The sequence below is a fragment of the Drosophila ananassae genome, chromosome 2R (assembly GCF_017639315.1).
Source record: "Drosophila ananassae strain 14024-0371.13 chromosome 2R, ASM1763931v2, whole genome shotgun sequence".
Taxonomy (NCBI): Eukaryota; Metazoa; Arthropoda; class Insecta; order Diptera; family Drosophilidae; genus Drosophila; species Drosophila ananassae.
The window spans coordinates 18279655-18289243 of NC_057928.1; positions in this window are offsets into that span (position 1 = coordinate 18279655).

A 9589-nucleotide genomic window follows, 5' to 3' on the forward strand; every position below is an offset into this window, starting at 1 on the left:
CCTAGAACTCCTCCGCTGCAGATGAAAACTATTATCCTTTCGTATCCACTCACACAAACTTGCATAAGCTGCACAAATTGACTTGTTTATGCGTTAATTTCGGGCGAAAACTCCAACAATTCGATTATTTAGTGATTTCGAAGGATTTCTAAAGAGAGTGGCTTTCGGGGGCAAGAGCTGATGGGGCTAAAGGGCATGGACACAGGGGGATGAACTGGGCAGCTCACAGCTGCTTGCAGGCTCACATGCCTTGAAAAATAAATCAAGATTTATTTAGTTGGCCCCGGCATTAACTGTTGCCCTTTTGTTATGGCCAAGGACCTCCGTCCTCCGGCCGGCAGGAACTCTTCTCTAACGACGACTTTGTATGCGTCAGTGTGGTGGAGTCCAAGGAGTCGAGGAGACCGACCAACACATAAAACACAGATGGGTTTTCTTTTCATTAAAAGCGGATTTACGCACACACACACACTGCGGTGTGGAGAAAGTGGGGAAAGGTGGAGGAAGTGAGAGCAGCTTATTCCACAATAAACACGAGCCCGCACACACATACACATGGACACAAATTATGAGGCTGGGAGAGGGGGAGAAGAAAAGTCCTTTCCTCCTTGCTGAGTCAGCTCCAAGAAGTTGCTCAACGATGGCGATAACGAAAAGGATATGCCGAAGGATGTGTGTGTGAGTGTGGGTGGACTTGGGTGTCCTAGTCGTCAACTGGTCAATGTTGGCACAGACGAATGTCAACAAGAGATAAGCCATTCATTTTATTCATTCATTCGGGGACAACCCACCACCACCACCACCGCATTCTAGTATCCGGGCCTCCTGCCCTCCAGCTCCTCCGCTTTGGCAGTTAACTATTCCGTAATTTGAGACTTGTTTGCTGTCACTCGAGACGAAAATAATCGACTTTGCCACGCCGTCTTCGCCACGGACATCTTTCCGTCCCTGTTATCCTTCGGGCGCGACTTTTACCCGATTTCGTGGGCAGAACGAGCACATAAAAACACGTATACGCAAACATGAAAGGAGGGCGGCCAGCTTTGTGGTCCGAAGGATTCAATACCCTCAAGGATACGTCAATTATCGTGGCCAATGGTTTACATAAGCTCTGTCTACATACGCAACTCTTATGTAAGAGAAACCCAATCGAACTGTCAGGCACACGACTATTTTCTTTTCACAACAATCTATCCCTTTAAACGGATGGATGGAGTTAAGCTTTTATAGTTATTATAGCCAAGATATTGAATGTTTTTCGAGACACTTTTTATTTGATAGTTTTATTCAACTTTTAAGAACTCTTCTTGTAAGAAATTTTGCAAATAAAGTTGAAAAAAAAAGTACCTTTAGAGTAAAAACAAACTCACCACCTTGACCAAAAATTGTAATATCCTTTACACCCAGGACATGCCTCATTGTCACATAGCCTGAATGATTATTTCTCTTTGTCTACTCCATGTAGCTGATGGCAAAAGAAACCCCAAGTTCTTTGCTAATTATGCCACAGAGTTTTGCTGTTGACTTTGCCCGGCTCTTTGAAATAAATGATGGGATGCCTGGTCAGCTCATTCACATCCTGGCCATGTTTGTTGACCATTTCTTGGGCTTTTGGCCATTTGCCCAGGACAAAACAAATGTTGCTGCATCCGGACCAGAAACTGGAGGATAGAGGAGAGAGAATCCTGTGTCGGTTGGCCGGCAGCTCAGCCTTACACATGTACAGGGCTAAGTCCTGCAGCTGCCGCCTGTGTCGTCTCCGTTTTTTCTGAGTCTCCGTGTGGCCACTCGGCCACGCCAAATGCATTTTTCAACTGCTGACCAGGGCAGATGCTCCTGTTCCTCCACAGAGAAATATTTTTATGTTTGAAGTTTAATTTATTTTATTTAAAATATGTCTTAGTATATCTGATTCCTTAGAATCTTTCCAAAAAACTTTCAGCTTCTTCTAATTTAAGTCGAGAGTTTTTGGTTCAGTGTCCTGATGCTACTGTTGGCAAAGCTTCTGGTCGGTCGCCCGCCTCGTTAGCCACGGCAGCTGCGGCCTGGGGGCACGTTGCACGGGGGCGGTTGATACTTTCAAATGTTGCACGGTGAAAAATAACAGAGCACCGGATGTGTCGCCTCCCATGCCCGGAGCCGGGTTCGAGTGCTGTTTGACTTGCGTATAAATGCAATTTACAGTTGCAGGCGACGCCTCATGAATTTTAAGGAGCTGCCAACTTGGACTCCAGCTGCCACGCCCACCCGGAATTACTTTTATGTCATTGTGCGAGAGTGTGGGATTGTGTGATTATGTGTGTGTGTGTGCGATAAATGCGTCACTTAATTGTGTGAACTCATTTTTGATAGGTGGGCGTGTCGCAATCCAAACACGGATGCAGAATGCAAATGCTGAACATCGAATACTCGAATAGTGAATGGAAATTCAGGAATCGAAGACAATTTCTGGCAGACAAACAATACAGGCATACATACACACATATTGCGTATACGCCCACGTGTACGGGTGTTTACAGTTTGCCGGCCCTTGGCTTATTTATTGGCCCTGTTTTTATTGAATTCTTTGGCAGACAGGCAGCAACGGAAAAGTGAGGCGGCTGCCGATATAAATATTTATACCCGGACGTGTAATATTGCCGGCATTGTCCGGTGGCTTACAAAATGCGAGTAAAAAAAAGAACTCCTTTTTGGTTTCTCCCACCCGCTCCCTAACGATTTTTAAATTGATTTCTCGTATCCATTGTGCCAGAGCCGCCACAAACAGATAGCCAGAAGCTTCGGCTTCAGATCCAACAATATATATATATTTAATATATATCTACGAATGCCGTGACCCTCGATGGCAAGGCATTTATCTTTCCGAGACCCTTTTGGGGCCTCGCAGCCCTTTTGGCTTCTCCACCCATTCCCAGCTCCAGCTCCAGCTCTAGAGGAGCTGCCGCCAGAAATTGGCTTGTCCGCACTTAAATAATAATCAATTCTATTAAATTATTGAGTAAGCTGCTTTCGCTAATTGTGGGCGTTGGGCGGCCAATTCCAGTTATTACAGCTTATTTGGGGAAACTTTTCTTATTTTCTCCTCAGATGCCCTTAGATGCCTCTCGGCCGTCTCTCATCGTGGCTGGATAAACTTTATTGCCAACTTTATTTTCGCATTTCCTTTCAGGATTTGTCATTGAAGTCCCGGAGCTTTTCCTCGATATTCTCTGACTGTTATCTGGCGCATTACTGTGATTATTGTCATCCCAGAAAGGATGCTGGGGACAGCAAAGGATGTACTAACTACATTTGCCACATGGCTGCAGTCTATTTTCGATTTGTGCTTTTTTCTCGTAACACTTTTCGTATTATTTCAACTGGTTTGAATTAAATTGCTTGTCAGAGATAAATCAACAGAAGCGCATACATTATGCACTTTTTTCGGTGAGATTTAGTAAACGAGATGGCACGCTGGAAATGTAATAAATAAATATTGCATGGTCGGACGTTGGTAACCTGACGTCTCTTTAAAACAAAATATATCTTTAATTGCTTAAAAAAATGATAAAATAATATTTATTTTTATACAATGCATTTATTAAATGCTTTTTCTGTTGCCCGCAATGTTTTTAATTCCAGCATACATCAAATTGTCACTTACTTTATGTAAAAGTTATCGTATGGCAAACGATTGGCATTATACTGTGATATATTGGATTTAATCCAAACTTTCTGATAAAAAAGTAATAATAGCATACCCCGTAGGTATATAGCATACAAATCATGGTACAGTATTATTGTATTTGTAAATAATAGTACCTAAACTTAATATAATTTGAAACTATACTTTAATTTATATTATTTCCCATTTTAAAAACTAATTCATGTAAAATAAATTATATCTTACACACCCTATAAGCCCAAAAGTATGCTATGTTTTCCAGATTGCATCTCTGCACTCTGCAACAGATCTGTTAACGCTTAAATGGCCCAAAGGAGTGGCTCAAATGGCCTGTTTTTTTTTGTTTAGCCAAAAATTATTATGTTAATGCAATTTCTTTCAAAAAAAAAATAGGCGACGGCTGCCAAAAACAAAAACGACAATACCAGAGACACAAACAAACAAAACCAACTAATGCGAGAAAATATTGTTTATGGTTATTCCGTAACGCCGCACAGACCAACTTTTAATGAGCCGAAAAAGAGCGGCTGGCTTTGAGTTTAGCACAAATTTAATTTTCACTCCAAACTAAGCTATAAACTTCAAACTCACCCAAAACATACCAGAAGGAGAGAGGGGTCGTCGAGGGTTCCAGGATCCCGAGTGCGGTTTCAAAATGATTTTGTAATATTGCACACAAACGGAGCGCTCAGCTGGAAATTGCTGAACGCATGGCACAAATGCGCATAAATAAACATTCCAGGACGAACATTCCTGTGTCCCTGCAAAGGGAGAACTAGAGGAGCCCCTCGGGACAGTCAGGGGCGAGGGTGCAGGACTATGCAGGTGGTAATAACCGGATGTAGCTAATTGAATAAAGCGTGTTTTGAGCCGGGACAACGCACACAGGACATTGCACTCGGTAGCGGGTTGTCCATTAGAGGTGGATAACTTATCAGACAATATTTATATTAATTGGTGCATTTACTTAAATAAATTGAACTTTATATAGAACTATATATTGAAAAAAAAAATATGAATAATTTAGTTTACAATAAGCTAAACAGCTTTTAAATTTTAGTTAGTAAAATAATGGGAATTAGTGGAGTTAGTTTCTATTTAAAACAAATTTTTTTTTATATATTTCCTAAAAATAATATCCATATTTTTAATCATTCCATCTCTAAAAAATGCCAGCAGCCAAGGACATTAACGGAATCCACACAGTCCAGAGAACAGGATACAAGCTCGTATGGGAATTTAGCAGGAAGAGGGTCCTGGGACACGGAAGTTTCATTCACCAAAGATGTTTTCAGCTCGTGTGTGTGTTGGACTCCCCCGGGGCACTGCTTAAATGGTTAAACTATTTAAATTTTAATTCGCTGGCTAGGAGTTCAATAAACCCGAGTGAGTCCTTTTCATAGAAACAAATCTGAGAGTAATTTTTTCAGTGCTTTATTTCCGTTTTCTTGCGGTGGCCGTCGTTTAATGAGCTCACTGGCTAATCCTATATACGTTTGCCAAATCACGTACGGCACATCAGAGCACATAACCATCCATATACGCGGTATCCGTATTTGTATCCGACCTACCTACTTTCATGCTGCAATTGCTCTGTCGTGGATGCTGATGATGATTAATGAAAACGAATCTATTGGATACGTGCTGCTGCGATGCTATTGTCGCCTCCGGTCTCTGTTTCGGCCCAAACATAATACCCCTAAGACCTCAACAACGAAAATAGACCTGAAATTTGTTTCCCTTGTGATTGATTTGTTGAAGGCGGCTCCCAAAATACTTCTTAATTGGTAAATTCAATGATTGGCAAAACAGAGTTTTATCAACTTAACTTTAAGGCGATTTCTCGGGGTGATGACACATTTGGGGATCGACATGTCGAGCGGAAGTTGAAGGGAAAATCATGAAAACAAAGGGGGCTAAAATGAAAAATCATGGGGAAACATGAGGTAGTAGAGGTGCCAAGGCCTCAATTTGATTTGCCGGAAAATCAAATCAATTTCAATACCGACTTAAATGTCCGAAAAGCCTTGGGTGCTGGCACGTTTTACGCCTGACTGGTTGGGCTAATTATTTTGGCCAATGGGCACAGACAGGCAGGAGAAGGAGCAGGAGCAGGATGTGGGGTAATATGCCAGGCATGGCAGGACATGTTTTAGGATCAGCATGCAAAGTCCATTTACCATCGAGTGACGCCTACACGGTAGACAGATTAACTAGCCATTTGGGCCTCCCTTCTCTCTGGTCTCCCCAAAAAACGGCAGCAGCCTGCCAAAGTAGATTACCAAATTTAACACTTCATTGGCTTTTTATATCCAGGACATGGCCAACCCAAACACAAACACTTCCACACAAAGATACACAACGATAGGGATTGTAGTGTCATGCATGACCTGTTGACCCTTTGCCTTTCGGAATATTTAAAATTCCATTTCGGCGTTCGATGAGCAATATACCATATTTTATTTGCCATTTTTAATCAAATTCTCACTCATCGCAGCCCAATATGAAATATTCAAGTTTCGGCTGCTGTCAACCAGATGTTGTGGGCCGGCCCGGTCATGTGACTCCCGATCTGGTTATATGCCGCATATCCAGAATCAGCAGCGAGATATATATCCAGCCCACTGTCAGCTGCCAAAGGCTCTGAATTTCATTTGCTTTTTGGCGTTTTTATCGCTGCTCGCGTATTGTTTTTTTTCGTTTTTTTTTGTTTGAGGACGGAATTTCAGTCTTCATTTCGGTTGCCAAGGGTTTTCCCTCCGTTTCTACGTTGACAATATTTTTAATGAAGTGCCCCTTCCCTTTGGTCTCGCCGGCACGAAGTGTCAAATTAAAATAATCAGAACATGACAGCTACCGGTGTGCCGGAGCTACAATCCCCGAATATGTATATCCCTCATCCTTTGGGGAGGAAAAAAAGTTTGTGAGTCGCAGAAATATGTTTCATTAGCGCGAATTTCGGCGCATTTCTTGCAACTTATTTCTTGCGCTTCATTAAAGCGACAAATCCGATTAGGCAGCCCCAGAAGTTTCCCTCAGAGTTTGTGTTTCCTTCGACTAAAATAAATTGAAAATGAAATCGAACGTGAACCGCAACATGAACATTAGGCGGCCAGCGACTAAGCATTTAATGTCCACTCTCTTAGTCCTCCAAACTCACAAAAAAACGAAAAATAAATAACACCATACCCTGAAAACCAAGAACCATAACAAATACAAAACCAAATAAATATACTTTATAAACCGGACGAAGCAGCCGGCAAAGAAATCCGGCGAAATTGCCAGCCAGATCAGCGAATCCCACTCGGCTGCGGCTACCCTTCTCAATATTTTTGCTGGCCTTTGAGGAAGGTTTCGCCGGCGTAGCTGGAAACTTGAGATTTATTAATTCTTAGAATGATTCCTATAAATTTGTCTCTGCATCTGGGCCTCTGGCTGCTGACCAGAGCTTAAAATCGAGTGGATTGAACAGGGTTGAGGGAACTGGAACTGCCAGAGAATGCAAATCTAAGGAGGACTCAGAAAAAGTACTTTTGTTTATACAGATAAATTGCATTCTCATTAATAATTATAAGTAAACACTTAAGGACCTATCCACATAGTTTATATACATAGCATCAATTTGAAATATCAGATTCTTTATTCTTTAGTCAAAAATGTTGAATAAGTTTTCTTGACTGGAGTAACACTGCCTCTCAACTAAAGCTTCTGCAAAACCAAATCAATAGTTTCCATAGACTTGCATATTAACTTACAACCTAACCAAATCCGATGGAATCTCTTATCTGCCAATGCAGCTCACACAAATATCGCATTTAAGCTATCGGTTTTTGCGGATCTGAGCTTGGATGTTGCTGGTTGCCGGTTGTAAGTTGGTAGCTGCTTCCGTTGTAGTTCGAGTTCATTGCTGCGGTTGCTTGTGGCCACAAGACTTGAAGCATATAACAAAACTCTCATGCCCCATGCCCCATGCATCATGTTTGGTTATTTAATACATTTCTAATTTTTACACAAACAGCTGAGCCCACAGCACAAAGCTCTGAGCTCCGGGAGGAGGAGCCCAAACACCTGGCAACTGTTGCTGTCGTGGCTCCGGTGCTCCCTTGCAACACCAGCAATCATCACTGCCACACAAGCACACACCTCCCCCCGGCAAAGTGTGGCCCTACAAATTGCTTCCTCATTGGCCACAGCAATTAAAAGTAATGAAAAGTTGTGCGGAGCAACTAAAAGTCCCCCCAAGTCCCCAACCTTTACCATTTCCATTGGAGGTCCGGAGGTCTCAGAGTGGTCGCTGCATATTCGTCGGACTCGTCGCAATTCGTCGGAGAGTGGCGTTGCATTAAAATCAAACAACGGTAATTATGCAAATTGCAAAATGGAGCGACTGCAGCACCCAAGCGACAGGCAACGGACGTCAGACCAGAGTAGAGTAGAGCTCCAGCTTTAGATACAGCTCCATCTCCGCTTTAGGATACACTCTGCAAAATTTTTATTTGAGGTTTATAAACTTTATTCAAACTAAGAGTTTAATAATAATTCAATTTAGGTTTAAATACTATCTTATAAGTCTTCTAAAAATATCTTAAACCCCTCCGAAAGGACACCCTTATTCTTCCAGTGCGACCTTCTTCGTCGGGGTGACCGCAAGTGTTGCCAGTAGGAAATCAAATTAGCGCGCCACACTGGACAGTCGGCCGGGCAGCTGCAGCTCCTAGTTCCTAACTGGAACTCCAAGCTCATAGCTCTCTCCTCACTGCCAGTGCCTCGCTCCTGGACTAGATTTCGACCGCAGATACGGCCAGTTGTTGTCGTTGTAGTGGCTGCGGTGACCACCGGCACGCATAGCCAAAGCCCCTCCCAGTCCAGTAAGTGCTCTGCATATGCTCTCCTATGGGCGAATGCGATTATTGGTCTGAAGGCATAGAAACAGTCCACAAGGAGAAAGGAAGTTCTGGCCGGCGGAAAGGCTGAACATGCAGGAAATGGCAGCAAGAGATCATCTTTTGGGCTCTGCCATTCCGATTTGTTTTCTTTCGATTTGTGAGACTGTGGAAAATGTTTGAAAAGACTTCACTGACCTCTTTAAGTCGGGTATTTGAAAAGGAGCTTAGGAATAACTGGCAGTTGCATTTAAAAGGTCTAAAAAAATCTCAGCAACTGAATCTGTTTTAAACCCTTTTATCTGTTTAAACCCATAATTCTCTTGTTTTTTTAAGCCCATAACCTATCATAAATCTATTTGTTATTTTATATAGTACCCCTTAACATTACTAAATATACTTTGACCTTAAATCACGCATACTCCCAAGAGCTTTAGGCTTAACTCATTATAGCCAAGTATACCAATTTATTTTATTATTATACCTTATACGTTAAATAGGTTTATGGAACATACGATTATATTTATTGAGGAAGCCTAGAAGACCTATTTTTAAAAGGGGGTAGCGTTTTCAGCCAAAGTTGCATGACTAAAGCAGTTTTAATTAGTGGCACCGCGGCGAATTGCGGACGCAACTTCCAGCTAGGGACACGTTTTTGGATAATTGACGTTTGACGACTCCCAGACCTCCTGGCCTCCAGAGCTCCATAGCTCCAAGTTCACCGGCTAGTTCGATCCTCCGAATTGCCTCGCCTCTGGGCCATAAACTTGAACTCGTTTCGCTGTGTTGCTGCTGATGTTGCTGTTGCTGCTGCTGCAAAGTTGCTGCTGTGCGGCTGCAGCTGCTCCGCATCAGCCATAAAATGCGACGGCCTTTTGCAAGTTTTATGGCCCATCCGCCTCTTCTTTTGGCCAGGCCAAGGGAAATGCAAAATAGCGGAAATGGTTCTGCCTGAAAGTGGAATTAGAAGTGGACAACATTTCAGGCCGAGGTGTTGAAAATGGCCAGGAAAGCCCGAGAGGTGATGTGTCTGGTGCTTTCT